Here is a 16,839-nt window from a genome sequence, read left to right on the forward strand (position 1 = left end):
GAACTTTCAAGCCATGCTGATTGTGCCATTAGTAAAATTTTAGCCAACAAATTAATTTCTTACATTCATAGATTAGACATAAAAAGATTGAAGGTAGTCTCAAATTTAATTGTTGTGCTTCATCAATAGCGTACATTTAAACAGACCACTGCATTTACAGGCAACTGTCATGTACTGTCATTAATATAATGGAAATTTGCCCTTACAGTATTTACAAATTGCTATCAAAAATTTTGGGATTTGGAATAAAAATGTGCTCATGTGAATCTTATGTTGAAAAAAAGTAAATAAAAAATCTGCATTGCTGATGCCATGGTTTTTCATAATGGGAAATAGTGATACAGACTCTTTTCAAGGAATGAAACCCCTACCATGTCATTCGCATTACAAAGCCCAAAATTATTTCACAGAGCCATACTCTAAACAAATGGGTGCCAGGTCAAAGAGTAAAATATTTGGAAGGTTGATTGAAACTTGCCAAAGGAGTTTTAAGGAAAGCTCAAAAAAAAATGAGGGAGTTCTTGATGCAGAAAAGTTTAACCTGGGAATTCCAGACTTTTGGGTTTTTGGGCTAAAGCAACTGGAGCTACCGCTTGATTTGACACAAACAAGAGAAAATATGCAGATGCTGGAAATCAAGGCAACACACACAGTTCTACCAAAGGACCTCGGCCTGAAATGTCGACTCTATTTTTTTTTCCATAGATGCTGCATGGCCTGCTGAGTTCCTCCAGCATTTTGCGTGTATTGCTAGGCAGTAGGGAACTGAAAGTACATCAGTGGAACCAAAGATGAAGGTTATAGCACTGCAGAGCTCTATGAAGTTTGGAATGGAAAACACCATGAAAGAAACATACTGTAAACTGAAATAATGTAGGTCAGTGAAAACAGAGATGATAAATGAATAGTGGTTTAAGGCAGCAATGCTGTTGAATGAGCAAAGATTAACAGAGCTTTTACTCTCACAGATGCTCTACCTCCTACTAGTACTTCCAACGTTCTCTGTTTTCATTTCTGTTTTCCAGCATTGGTGTATTTTTTATGCCTTTTAATTACTTAAAATATTTTGTTCCTGGTCTAGCCTGAAATCCCCCAGGCACCTTTCACTTTAATTCTCACTTGAGCTTTGGCTTTGAATCCCTTTCTTGTGATCTTAGTGGTAACAGCAAACCAGAAAGAAACTGCCAAGCCAGATACTAAATTATTGTAGTAGCTCAATTCATTTTGATCCAGGCACACCACCGGCACCTACTTATAAAATTCTTCAACTGTGTTATAATTATCCACCTTTATTTAATACAGATTTTCCTAACTATCACAGCTTTTAGGCTTGGTAAGAGGAAAATCAAATATGTTTCTTGTTTCATGTAAGATTAGAACCTCCAATTCGTAACAATAGGTATCATTTTTAGTGCTGTTTCCGATTATCTACACTGGTGGATAAAAAATTGTTGTATTTGCCTGTCCCGACTACTATTGGTTCTAGCTTTGGTGTTCAGTGTCACTTCTGGCTCCTTTGCAACTAGCACACCGCAAGTTTTCCATCTACTGCTGTTCCAAGATGCTGAATGATGTGAATGAAGGTGATGAGAAGACACTGAAAGATTAGGAATACACGTCAACCAGGAAACAAGTGCCAGTGTTAAATGGAAAGAGGCCGAGGAAAGTGAAGAATACCAGTGCTAGCTGAAAAGAATAGGTGGGTATGTATCATTAAATTGAGAAACCGCTTTCTGAAAAGTGTGGGAGTTTGTACGAGGGGAAAAGGCTAGATGGATTAAGTTCATTGTAAAAGGGAGAAGAACACAAACATGAAACAAAATGGAAGAAAAAGTGTACCAATATAAAATCAGGAAAGAAGAAGGAAATCAACATGAAATAAGGAGACTAAATAGTACCTGCATGAGTAGCTAGAATGAAGCTTCAATTTAGAAAGGAAGAGTTGTAACAAGAAATGAGAGAGGATGTAATGTAAAACAATCTCCCTTGAACTGTAGAGATAAGAGGAAAAAAGAATGAAGTAGGGAGCCTTCATGTCATTGTGACCACTGTGAATGTATTTTAAATTAAAAAGCTTTCACTTGAGTAGAAGACTATAATGAAGAGTCTTTGCACATTTATCTTCACATCTGTGGAAGAAGAACTGCTAAACTTTCATAAAGCCTTCAAGTTTATTTCTCTGCCTAGATGATGATTTAGCATATCAGAAAATAAATTAAGGTATAATTAAAAAATTAACTCATTGGTATTTATTCACTGTAGTATGAATAAGCTGGTATTTCACCTTTTCATTCTGCATGATTTGAATAAATGAAACAACATGACAATGCACAGAATGGTCAACAAGAAACACAATAATAGTAAGACTGCAAGGCATATGAGCAAAATTAGTCTTTTCAGCCTATCAAATCCATTCCACGAGATCATGGCTGTTTTAATTTACCTTTGAACCCCATTCCCCAGCCTTCTCCCTGTAACCTGTAAAGCTTTTATTAATCAGGAACCTATCAACCCCCTTCACCCCATCCGATTATGTCTTCACAACCATTCATGGCAATAAATTCCACAGATTCACTACCCTCTGGCTGAAGAAATTCCTCCTCATCTCTGTTTTAAACTGATGTCATGTCCTCCTATTCTGAGTGTGTGCTCTCTGATCCTAAATTTTCCTACTATTGGAAACATCCTCTCCAAGTCTACTCTACCTAAGCCTTATTCAGTATTCGTTAGGTTTCAATGATATTTCCTCCCCCCTTTATTCTTCCAAACTCTAGTAAGTACAGGCCTAAAGCTATCGTTCATCATGCATTAACCCTTTCATTCCTGGGATCGTTCTTGTAAACCTCCTCTGGATCCTCTCCAATACCAGGACACCCTTTCTTACATTATGGGGCCAAAAACTGCTCACAATACCCCAAATATGGTCTGACCAATCTCTGAGCTTTGCATCCTTGCTTTTATATTTTAGTCCTTTCATTTTCAATTGATACTTCTAATGCACTGCTTTTAGACAAGACACAGTTAACAAAGTTTCTGAAAAACCCAGTAAGGTTAAATGCAATGCAAGAAACTGCACCAGGTGAAATTCAAGACAGCTCAGGATAAGGGGCTAGGAAAATTTAAAGGGAAGCTGGTAACTGGGTTCTCAATATATTGAAGGGGGTGTGGGAGCCTTGGACCACACCACAGGGTGTTGAAGTTACTGTTGGGATCCCTGGATCTAGTATGTTGAAGGGAATGTGAGAACCTTTAATGCTAGTGTGCTGAAGGGATCATGGAAACCCTGGGCCCCAGTTTGTTAATTAAAGGATGCGCTGAATGCCAAGCAATCAGAAAAATGATTATTGAAGTTTGACTATAGATGCAGCACAGTCCATCCAACAATGATTGACTCTGATATTATCAGTAAGTTTGTATATAATGTTACATATTATTCTTTATGGACAGAGAAAAAGTACTTCACCCTGAAGCATAAATTTTAGGTTCGATAACTCATTCTGAATCCAAGAAAAACCAAAAGGGCTTTGCACATGGATTCTCATCTGAGAAAAATAACGTTTGGAAAATGCTATTTAAAACTCATTTATGAATTGATTAAAAAATGGCATTTTTGCCTATAATCTGTCACCATTTTCTGGCAGTTTGCATTGACAACTAATGAAATGGAAACAGTGGGCGGAAAAAGAATAAGGGATGAAATTTGATTTAGTGCAGATTTCAATAAGACGCAAAGTTATAATATATCCGCTCTGCGCTATATATTAGGATGTCCGTAACCTTTATCAGATACTGCAAGTAAAAAGAAAATTGTGTCTAAAATGGTGCCAACTTTTATGAGTTACCTCATTACTCTCAAGTACTGAGAAATTTGAAATTAATTACATGCAACTGCATTTACAAAATTACTGTGTCTATTTAAGGATACTGTGGTGGGTGAAACGAAGGATGTTAACATGATTTACATTTCACCAAAGGTGTGAATACTGCAAATTACCATATCTTAAAGTAAGAAGGAAAACAAATTACACGATGTAATGTAAAACTGCATGCAATATCGATAATTATGCTCTTTCAAATTACTAATGCGTCCATTAACATTTTCACATATTTTGCACTGTGTAAGCAAGGTTCTCAAAGCTAATTGACCTCATCCTTTCCAATCTACCAGCTAAGCATGCATTTATCAGTGGCAGCATTAATCAAAGTGAAAATCATACATTTTCTGTGGAGGCAAAGTCCAGCCTTCACACCAAAGACATCCTCCAAGATATTGTGTAGCACTACCCAGGCAGCTTAAAAGTGGTAAATCATGAGGTGTCAAGGATTATCAGTAACACAAAGAATGTATGCCACCACAATCTGTAACCTCATAGTCTGACATAAGTCTGATTCAACATTTGCGATCACACCAGGGGATCAATCTTTGTTCAATGAAGAATGAAAAAGGATAGGATGACAGCAGCAAGCATTCTTATACTTTTGACCCAAAGAGAGATGCTGTAAAATATGTATGTTAAACAGCAAATACATTATACAACAGACAAGACAATGGAATTCCACATCCAATAGATCAGATGAAATCACTGTAGTCACGGCATGAAGTACTGTGGACAATTAATCTTCTAATGAGAGAAGACAAAACATCCCAATCCTTGACTACAGCACAGCCCAGCATGTCTGTGCCAAAGACAAAACTGAATTATTTGAAACCATGTTTAGCCTGAAGAGCAGAATAAATGATCAGTCTCAACTTCCTCCTAAGGTCCTCGCCAACACAAAAGCATTCTTTATTCCAGACAATATCAGAAAATAGCTGAGAACACTGGATTCAGGAAAGGCAATGAAAACATAAAACGTTCAGCTGTAGGTCTGAACACTTGCACATTAGAACTAGCTTTAGTCAAACCATTCAAGTACAGTCACAACATTGGCTTCAGTCTTATAATTTTGGATATCACCCAGGTAAGTCTCTTGTCCACAAAAAGAAATGCAAATCCATTCCAGCTGATATCATACCATCAATCTACTTACGAGCATCAGCAAAGTAATTGATGGTGGCTTTAACAATGCTATCAGATTCATTTATTCATTTAAACTGGCCCTTATTCCAATAACCTGCTCACTGATGTTCATTTTAGGTTTTGCCAGGACCACTCCAGTAGTCGCAGGCCTCCAGTCAGACAGGCAACCATCTGCTACCATTCCCACAAATCCAATGTTTAAACCAATTTACCCCCTCACCTTGAATGCCAAGTGACTGAACTTTCTTCACCAATTTCCCATATGGGACCTTGTCAAATGCCTTGCTAAAGTCAATGTAGACAACATCTACTGCCTTGCCTTCATCAACTTTCCTCGTAACTTCCTTAAAAACTCTGTAAGATTGGTTAAACATGACCTACCAATCACAAAGCCATGCTGACTATCCTTAATCAGTCCATGTCTATCCAAATACTCATATATCCGGTCCCTTAGGATAACTTCCAATAACTTTCCCACTACTGAAGTCAGTCGCACCAGTCTATAATATCCTGATTGATCTTTAGAGCCTTTCTTAAACAGCAGAATTACACTGGCTATCCTCCAATACTCCGGTACCTCACCTGATGCTAAGGATGATTTCAATATCTTTGCTAAGGCCCCGGAAATTTTTGCACTTGCCTCCTGCAGGGTCTGAGGGGACATGCCCTGGGGATTTATCCATCCTAATTTGCCTCAAGACAGTGAACAACTCCTGATCTGTAAAGTGTATAGGGTCCATGGAGTTGATGCTGCTTTGCCTGACTTTTACAGATTCTGTGTCTGTCTCCTGTGTAAATACAGAATCAAATAATGCATTTAAGACCTACCTCATATCTTTTGGCTCTTCACATAGACGACCATTCTGATCTTCCAGAGGAACGATTTTGTCCATTACAATCCTTTTGCTCCTAATATATCTGTATTAGGATTTGTTTTCACCTTGTCTGGTAGAGCAACCTCATGCCTTCTTTTAGCCCTCTTGATTTCTTTAAGTGTTCTCTTGCATTTCTTCTACTCTACAAGCACCTCATTTGTTCCTATCTGCCTATACCTGCTATGCACCCTTTTTTTTCTTAACCTGGGCTTCAATATTTCTTGAAAACCAAGGTTCCCTAAACCTGTTATTATTACCTGTTATTCTGACAGGCGCATACAAGTGTTGTACTCTCAAAATTTCACTTTTGGAGGCCTCCCACTAAGTGTTCCTTTGCTGGAAAAGAGCCTGCCCCGATCCACACTTACCAGATCATTTCTGATGTCATTAAAATTGGCTTTCTCCAATTGAGAGTCTCAAACTGCCAACCATACCTAGCTTTTTCCATATGTACTTTGAAACTAATAGCACTGTGACCACGAGATGCAAAGTGTTCCCCTACATAAACTTCTGTCACCTGCCCTGCCTTAATCCCTAACACTAGATCGTATTGCGCACCCTTTCTTTGGAAGTTCTATGTACTGATTAAGGAAACTTTCCTAAACACATTTGACAAACTCTATCCCATCTAGTCCTTTTACATTATGGAAGTCCCAGTCAATATTTGGGAAGTCAAAATCACAAGGAATCCAAAGGAATGCTTGATTATAGGTTGAGTGCAGTTCTGCTAACAATCAAGAAGCCCCAAAGCATTCAAGACAAACAGCCTGCTTGATTGACACCCTATTCTACTAAACTGCTGCACCAAAGCTACAGAATGCACTGCAACATTTTGATATATTCCTTTTTTGATGGATACCCAATGCTTCAAATGTATAAGAACAGTCTGGCTAAAAGTGTGGCTAGTTTTTATGACTGGGACATCAGTCATAGCATTCAGAAAATCACAGGAATGGTCCTTCAACCCACCACATCCATAATGCCTTTTTTTGTCCATCTAGGCTTTACTTATATTTGGCCATATCATTTTATGAATTGCCTACTCAAGTGCTTTACAACATGGCTCTTAAACATTGTGACTATCTCTGATTTGACCATATCTTTTGGCTGTGAGTTCCAGATACCAACCACTTCATGTAAAAATCTTCCCTTAAAAACCACTGTAATACTCCTTACTCTCACCTTAGACAGATTCCTTCTTGTTTTTGGTAACCCTGCCATGAGAAAAAAGAAGAGTCTGACTACTGACTATATCTATGTCTCTTGCGATTTGATATAGCTCTATCAGATCACATCTCAGCCTCCTTTGCTCCAGGAAAACAACACCTCCCCATGATTATAGTTCTCCAATCCAAGCAGTATCCTGGTGAAACTTCTCTGCAATCTCCAGTGCAATCATATCCTCCCCTTAGGAGGTGACAAGAAATGCACATAGTGCTCCAAGTGCAGCCTAATCATTTTTTTGTTAAGTTGTAACATCCCAGGTTTTATATTATATACATTGATCTATGAAGACAAGTATGCCCCATTTCTATTAACCCATGTTGCCAATTTCAAGGTATTATGGTCTTGAATCCCAGAATCTCTCTATTAATAACATTCCCTTAGCATCCTTGCACTTACTGTAGATGTTCTAGTGTTATCTGACTTTTCAAGATTCATCACTTCACTTCTGCCCAACTCTCCATCTGATTTATACCCTGATATAATCTGAGACAACCTTACTCATTACCTACAAAACCACTAATTTACAAACTGACTCACTAAACTTCATGTCATCAACAGACTTACTAATCAGACCTCCTACATTCAGATCAAAATCATGATTATGCACTGTATTTCAAATAACAAAGGTCCCATACCAACACCTGTGGTACTGGTCACATGCATCAAATCAGAAAAGCATTTTTCTACCTTTATCCTGTATCTCCTATCAGTAAAGCCAATTTTAGATACAATTAGCCAGCTCAACCTCGACCCTATGAGTCTCAATCTTTCGAACTAGCCGACCAGGCATGATCTTGTCAAATTCTACGACCCTTTCTTCATCTAGCATCTTATTGCCTAGTCTCAGAACCTTTCGTGCAACCAGTGCTTTCAAGTCGTTCAATGCCATGTCTTCATGGTCACTGGAACTTCCTCCACAACAGCATTGTCAAAGTTCTTTTACCAGAAGATCCCAATGGTTGAAGAAAGTAGACCATAATCACCTCCGTTCTTGTTGGCCTTGCCAATGAAGAGGACTATAGCAACCTCAGCAACTTCATGCCAAATTGGCCAAGTAAAAGATCTCCTCTCATAGCATCCATTATGACCAAGGCTTTGGCAACTGCTGAATACTGTCATCAAGTAGGCAGCCTCAAAGCAATAGATATTAACTGCAATGGTCCAAGCTTTCCCAAAGAAAGAATGAAGCAATTCTTAGGTAGAAAACCTTTCACAAAGACCCTTAAGAAAATACCTGCATAGCTACAATACTTGCGCCAGATTCCAAAACTGATGTCAATGTTTTAGTATAAGAGATTAACATATTTAAATTGATTCCATATTTCCACAGAGGACATTTTCCTATAGCAGTCTTGAGTGTTTGTTTTAAATACAGAAATTGTCAAGTCAGTCTCAGGTAACTGACTCAAAGCCAACTTCTATCTAAATATTTAACCACATATCAGCTTCCAAATCTATTCATTTACATGGCTTAAAATTCTTCACTTTGATTTTGCACACAAAGAAAAAGTAAACACGTTCACTGAGATAAAAGGTATGAAGGTAATTTATAAATACAGGACCACTGTTAGAAATTTGAATTTAGGCACCAGCATAAATGTGATTAATAGCAGTCCATTTTACTCTTCATGTGATATTTAGCTCCACTGAAGTTAGCAGAAGCAAGTATCAGGAGGGGATACAACAAGTGGCCAAAACTATAGTGACTATTTAGAGCTGGAAAACAAGGACCAATATTTACTCATTACCTTTCAGCAAAATACACAAAAAAATCATGAATCATGCATTTTCTCATTTGTTTTGCATATTTGCTTCTTGCCTCCGTGACAAGTGCAAAACAAAACATAGACTAGTCAATATAAAATTGTCATACTATACAAACACTTCATCACTGTTGATATCAAGAAATGTTCTCTTTAATTAAACTAACTTCATTTCTAACAGGTTAGATCTCACATCTTGCTTGTACATCCTACCTTAATTCTGCATGTTTTTTTTAACATAACTCTGGATAAAGACTCAATAGGCTTTATCCAGTCACAGTGTTTTTGTTCATCTCTATGAACACATTTAAGGATGGAAACCAGATTTACAGCAGCAGTCAAACACATAAAAAGTCTACAGCAGGTTTCTGTCTTTTTTTTCCCCCTTCTCTTGAATGTATTTTTACTAACATTACCAACAGAAGAAATTACAGGCCCAATTTTAATTCTAACTCTGAATGTTAGGCAAATACAAATCTTTTTTGGTTAAAACAAAAAAGGAAACAACAGCTTTCTTTTAACATGAACATTCAGCTACAGAAGTGAATTTTGAGAAAACCCAAACTTAGAAGGTGAAGATGTAGGATAGCATGCTTTCATCATTTTAAATGGAGCCAAGAGATTAAGGCTAGTCATACAGCTGATATTGAACTTTTTACAAATTAAGTGCATTTATTTGAAGACATTGTAGCGGACTGCTAACATAACACTGCTTCCCACAAATGTTTTAAATATGGTGACTGATAACAGCCTATATTGTTTCTGCATTTCCACAGGAGCTGAAGCACAGCACCAGAAATTTTAACCCTTTTGATTCTATTAAATACCAAATTTGAAACCCACTGAACCAGAACAAATTTTGGAGCAAATCCTTATTCACCAGAAACTAATAATGGTTAACATAGGAATCCATACCCCTCTGGTCTTACTTAGTCAGTAGAAATAACAGTTTGGTAGAAAACTCAAATGCCTGGTGTGCTTCTTTACTGGGATTTCATTATATAAAACCTAAACTGTCATTTCCAGAGAAAAATGTTCAATAGGGAAAATATTAAAAAATTTCTATAGTTACAGTAAAATTAATACTGTAGGTCAAAGGGCCTTTGGCACTTTAAAGCTCTTAAAAATACGGTTCTGGGAAACAGCAAGAGATTGGGATAATTTAGATACCTTTTTAAAATTGGCAGCATAAGGACAAATTGGCTCTTTCCATGATTGAAAGTTTTATAAAATGGAATTAAAGAAGCTTTCGGTTTTACAGATCTATAAGACCAGCGGTCCCCAACCACCAGGCCGCAAAGCATGTGCTACCGGGCCGCGAGGAAAAGATATGATTTGGCGATATGAGTCAGCTGTACCTTTCCTCATTCCCTGTGACACGCACTGTTGAGCAATTATGCATGCGAGGTCATTACCCACACGCCAACCATGTCAGCGTGGGAAGGAGATCAACTCCTTGAAAGCTTGCAAATGACGGCGGGCTGAAAAGTATGTTTGACATAACATCTCTGCCGGCATTCCGGATCTAAGTCAAGGCTAAATGTACTGAGATAGCCACGAAAGCACTGAAAACGTTGCTTCCATTTCCAACATGTCTCTGCAATGAATGCAACGAAAACTAAATTGCAGAATAGACTGGACATAAGGAACCCCCTTCGAGTATCGCTGTCTCCCATCACCCTCGATGGGACCGTCTTGTTGTAGGGAAACAAGCCCAGGGCCCCCCACTGATTCAGCGATATTGGTGTGTTGCAATGATTTTATATGTTCATACGGGGAAAATATGTGCTGTGTGTTTAATATCCAAACGTTACTTAAAATGTTATGATGCTATTGACTTATAAATGACTTATATAATCATATAACAATTACAGCATGGAAACAGGCCATCTCTGCCCTTCTAGTCCGTGCCGAACGCTACTCTCACCTAGTCCCATCGACCTGCACTCAGCCCACAACCCTACATTCCTTTCCTATCCATATATCTATCCAATTTTTCTTTAAATGATAATATCAAACCTGCTTCTGCCACTTCTACTGGAAGTTCGTTCAACACTTACTTCAAGCTCCCCTGTCCTCCCCTGATAGTTGACTTAACACTATATTCATGCGAGGAAAATATGCGCTGTGTGTTTAATATTAAATTCATTAGAAAAACCCATTTAGAAACGAAATTGAGTGTATTAGCCAGTTATTACCTATATTGCAGTCGTGATTAACACCCCCCACCCCGAACAGAATCGCCAAAAGCAATTTGCAGGAAAAAAATCGGCAGGTACATGGATGTGCAGGTCACGCATGCGCACTGGTGCTCGCGCAAAGCTTCATGGTCATTGTAGTCTTTTTCAAGGTAAGCACAACATATTTGATTGCTACTCTTGTCCGTTGGCAACCCAACCCGCCCCTGCACCCTCCCCCCCCACCCCCGGGTCGGCCAGTCCGCAAGAATATTGTCAATAATGAACCGGTCCACAGTGCAAAAAAGGTTGGGGGCCCCTGTATAAGACCATAAGACATAGGAGCAGAATTAGGCCATCTGGCCCATCGAGTCTGCTCCGCCACTCAATCATGGCTGATCCTTTTTTATAATCTCCTCCTCAACCACAGTTCCCAGCCTTCACCCCATAACCTTTGATGCCATGTTCAATCAAGAACCTACCAATCTCTGCCTTAAATACACCCAAAGACCTGGCCTCCACAGCTGCATGTGGCAACAAATTTCACAAATTCACCACTCTTTGGCTAAAGTAATTTCTCCGCATCTCTGTTTTGAAAGAGTGCCCCTCTATCCTGAGGGTGTGTCCTCTTGTCCTAGACTCTCCCACCATGGGAAACACCCTTTCCACATCTACTCTGTCTAGGCCTTTCTACATTCGAAAGGTTTCACAGAGATCCCCCTCATCCTTCTGATCTAGTGCTTTCCCAGTGTATATGATGAATAAACTCCTCTCGGGTTTCCAGCCAGGTACAGTTATAGATTTTAACTGCCGTTTTGATAATAAACTCTGCCATCTTCATCACGGATGATACCTGTGCATGCCTACTCCATTGACATTTACACCCCTGACATCCGTCCCTCCAGATTGGTCACTCTTCATCCAATCAGGTTTCCACTGTTCCACCTTGTTTACAATCCAATTCAGATTCTTACTTAGAGTGAGACCTTTGTCTTTTTAAAAATTATTTTCATCTAGTTTTATTTCAATGGCTTCCTTCACTGCAGTCCCAAAAGCAAATGGCACAGCACAGTAGCTTTGTGCTGTCAAAGTCAATCCTACGGCCATTGCGAATGCAATGTTCTGCTACCACCAAGGTGGTACAGATGAAACCTGACTGGATGAGGACTAACCAATCAGGAGGAATGAACAACAGAGGTATAAATACCACCAGACTAGGCATACCCAGGCATCATCTCTGAGGAAGATGGCAGAGTTTGTCATCAAAACACTGGTTAAAATAGATACCTGGACCCAGCTAGAAACCCAAAAATTGTTTATTCAGATTTGGTTTCACATCACCCTGTTACTATGCCAGCTAAGAAATGCAAAGCCAATGAAAGCTACATAGTCAAAAACTCCATTAAGCTCATTCAGTCTGCCTAGCACTCAGGAAAATTCCCTTTGAAATTCAATAATGCTTCTATTTTCCATTCTTACCAGAAAAAAAGGAAATAATTTGCTGAAGTATCTTACTAGACAGTCAATGTGACAAGAAATCATAAAACTGTATCTTTTCATATCCATAGTTGGGCTCTTGCCGTCTCTGGCAAGACTGACATTTAAAACTTACCACTGGATGCCCAAGATGATAGTAAAATGCCTTCTTGAGCTATTGTATTCCTTAACATAATTACCAACATTAACACCAACCTTAATGTAAAAATGACACAAGTATTCAGAAAAAAATGTATTGATCAAGAAGTCAGAAGCTAGTTTCAAAGAGTGTTGTGTTGTTACACAGAATTGTGTCACAGAGGGCACAATTATCAGGAGACAAATCTGGCAAACCTTCACTCAGCTTGCTTCCAATATAAAGAAGGATACAGATGAATTAACATGAGATACAAAGGTGTTATCTCTTACATCACTTACCAGCAGTTGCAAATGTGTAAGGACAGTTCATTTCTACAGCATATTCTGTTGCGGATAATTAGCTACACAAATATTCCCATTCAAGTCACTGGCCACAACACTATGTCCTCAGAACACATCGATGCAGTCCAAAATTTTAAATTTTAATTACTTTTATTTTGTAAGCAAATATGGCACTCGATTAACACAAACTAATGCCCAAGAATAATGTTTGTTACTTAACAGCAGTACTTTACTGTAACACAACATTGGAAATTTTTATACACACAAAACACAGCAGGAACTCAACTGCCATATCTGCTGCATTTTGGTCTCTGGGAGAGACTTCCATTCAGCCAAAAATAATACAACTTTTAGCCAGTGACTTCACTTTGGTAGAGTACTAGATCAGAAAGCTTAAAGGCTGCACATCTCTATAATTTAAAATATCTGAAAATTTGAAGAGAACCTTTTGAAATAATGACATTCAATTATAAAAGTCTAAAAGTAGGACTGAAAAATTACATCTCTTATATGCATTAATTGTACACAAAAAGTTTAAATGCATATCTTAAAGAGTGTACCTATTTCCTGTCAAAATCCCACCCCTCAGAAAGTTGGGCTGAATGTTTACTGTACTTATTTAACCCTGCATGAATGCCATCACCCTTTCATCATTCACATACCTGATAAGGTCAAAAATGCGTATGACAACAGTTCCTCACTGATCAAGCAGAAATTGAATCAAAGAGTCACCCTTGATGACTTTCCTTGAGCTCTTCCTAGTTAAACAAGTTGTAAATTGCACAGCAAGTCAGGAACATATATATGATCCCTGTTGGGACATGAATTGTGTTTTCACTGATTTTCAGTTGCTTTTCTTTTGCTCAGAATCTCTAAGAAAGATTCAGCATTTTGCACAGGTTGCAATGGCAATATCCAGACAGTAACTCAATCTGGCACATTACAAAGTATAGGATACCTCATCAGAGTACAATACCTTATTTCACCTTTCTGCTCTCTCTGAATTCCACCTGTTCTATCATTGGTTACTCATTCCTTACCCACACATTCCTTCCTAACATTTTTCATTCCCTTCTTTCGATTCTTAAACATTCTGCAAATAAGAAGGAGAGTACACTTTTGATACACTAACTTGCTTCCCAACAGATGGTGAATGAATGAGACGGCAGATGCAAATCTGTAAATATTTAAGTGTATTACTTAGAAATGGAAGAAAATAACAATAATGATTTATTAATACAAGAATGTCCCTATTTAATAAAATATTTAATAATCCTTAATTTAGTGTTAGTACAAACTTAGCAGCCCAGAGATGCAGCAAAAATAGATGGAAAGCAATTTAAAGGTTTCAATGTGATATCAAATGGCTCCCAAGTATAATTATTGACTTGGTATAATTGGTGAAATGTATGTATATTTTTAATCACTTTTACATTATTTTTCTGTTTTATGAATACTTATGTATTTCCCTTTGTGCCAAAATATTGCATGCATGGGGCACACAATGTCAAAAATATCACATTAGTGAGGCATTTTCCAATGGGAATTAAGCAACAGTTAGATTACACAAAAATCAATGCTGATTTTTGTGACAACAGATATTTTATCTTCATAAGAAGGAAGTCAAGACTTTCAAAAGCAATGAAAGCATCAATTTGCATAAAATCACTCATTTCAAAGTCATATAGAGTACCTAAGTTGTGAAGAACGCAATGACAACATCACAAGAAAGCATTTTGAACTGATACTATGAATGAACAAGAAAGAAATTAATGAATTAACTTAATTTTAACAATAAAATATACACTCAGTGGCCACTTTATTAGATACACGTACACCTGCCCATTAATGCAAATATCTCATCAGCCAATAATGGGGCAGCAACTGAATGCATAAAATCATGTTCCAGAAGTTCAGTTGTTGTTCAGACCAAACATCAGAGTAGGGATGAAATGTGATCAAAGTGACTTTGACTATGCATGATTGTTGATGCCAGACAGGCATTATCCAGACTAACCTAATAACAGAATAATTTACAATGACTAATTAACCTACTAACTGTAACATCTTTGGACTGTGGGAGGAAAGCAGAGCACTCAGAGAAAATCCACACATTCCATAGGGTGGACATACAGAGATGCCTTATAGAACGGCGCTGGGATTTAACTCCAAACTCCAGAGCACCACGAGCTGTAATAGTGTCATGCTAACTGCTATGCTGCCATGGCACCCCACACATAACAGTCTAGAGTTTACAGAGAATGGTGCGAAAAACAGAAAAACATACAGTGAGCAGCAGTTCTGTGGGCAAAAATTATTGTTAATGAGAGCGGTTAGATGAGAATGGCCAGTGGTTTAAGCAGACAGGAGGGTGACAGCAACTCAAGTAAGGCATGAGAGAGGAACTGGCCAAAGTTGACTGGAAAGAGACACTGGCGGGAAAGACGGCAGAGCAGCAGTGGCTGGAGTTTATGCGAAAAATGAGGAATGTGCAAGACAGGTATATTCCAAAAAAGGAGAAATTTTCAAGTGGAAAAAGGATGCAACCGTGGTTGACAAGAGAAGTCAAAGCCAAAGTTAAAGCAAAGGAGAGGGCATACAAGGAAGCAAAAATTAGTGGGAAGACAGAGGATAGGGAAGTTTTTAAAACCTTACAAAAGGAAACCAAGAAGGTCATTAAGAGAGAAAAGATTAACTATGAAAGGAAACTAGCAAATAATATCAAAGAGAATACTAAAAGCTTTTTCAAGTATATAAAGAATAAAAGACAGGTGAGAGTAGATATAGGACCGATAGAAAGTGATACTGGAGAAATTGTAATGGGAGATGAGGAGATGGCAGAGGAACTGAACAAGTATTTTGCATCAGTCTTCACTGAGGAAAACAGCAGGATACCGGACACTCAAGGGTGGCAGGGAAGAGAAGTGTGCGCAGTCACAATTACGACAGAGAAAGTACTCAGGAAACTGAATGGGCTAAAGGTCGATAAATCCCCTGGACCAGATGGAATGCACCCTCGTGTTCTGAAGGAAGTAGCTGTGGAGATTGCGGAGGCATTAGCGATGATCTTTCAAAAGTCGATAGATTCTGGCATGGTTCCGGAAGACTGGAAGATTGCAAATGTCACTCCGCTATTTAAGAAGGGGGCAAGGAAGCAAAAAGGAAATTATAGACCTGTTAGCTTGACGTCGGTGGTTGGGAAGTTGTTGGAGTCGATTGTCAAGGATGAGGTTACAGAGTACCTGGAGGCATATGACAAGATAGGCAGAACTCAGCATGGATTCCTTAAAGAAAAATTCTGCCAGCAAACCTATTACAATTTTTTGAGGAAATTACCAGTAGGCTAGACAAGGGAGATGCAGTGGATGTTGTATATTTGGATCTTCAGAAGGCGTTTGACAAGGTGCCACACATGAGGCTACTTAACAAGATAAGAGCCCATGGAATTATGGGAAAGTTACATACGTGGATAGAGCGTTGGCTGATTGGCAGGAAACAGAGAGTGGGAATAAAGGGATCCTATTCTGGTTGGCTGACGGTTACCAGTGGTGTTCCACAGGGATCAGTGTTGGGGCCGCTTCTTTTTACATTGTACATCAACGATTTGGATTATGGAATAGTTGGCTTTGTGGCTAAGTTTGCTGACGATACGAAGATAGGTGGAGGGGCTGGTAGTGCTGAGGAAACAGAGAGTCTGCAGAGAGACTTGGATAGATTGGAAGAATGGGCAGAGAAGTGGCAAATGAAGTACAATGTTGGAAAGTGTATGGTTATGCACTTTGGCAGAAAAAATAAACGGGCAGACTATTATTTAAATGGGGAAAGAAATGGGGAAAGTTCTGAGATGCAACGGGACTTG

The 16,839-nt window shown here is 38.5% G+C and overlaps 1 protein-coding gene across 17 annotated transcripts in view; it reads right to left on the reverse strand.

Moving 5' to 3' along the window:
- fggy (FGGY carbohydrate kinase domain containing) overlaps positions 1-16,839 on the reverse strand; it is a 346,341-nt gene that overhangs the window by 278,248 nt on the left and 51,254 nt on the right. The gene's annotated exons all lie outside the window — the stretch shown is intronic.

Source organism: Mobula birostris, chromosome 12, assembly GCF_030028105.1.
Source record: "Mobula birostris isolate sMobBir1 chromosome 12, sMobBir1.hap1, whole genome shotgun sequence".
Taxonomy (NCBI): domain Eukaryota; kingdom Metazoa; phylum Chordata; class Chondrichthyes; order Myliobatiformes; family Myliobatidae; genus Mobula; species Mobula birostris.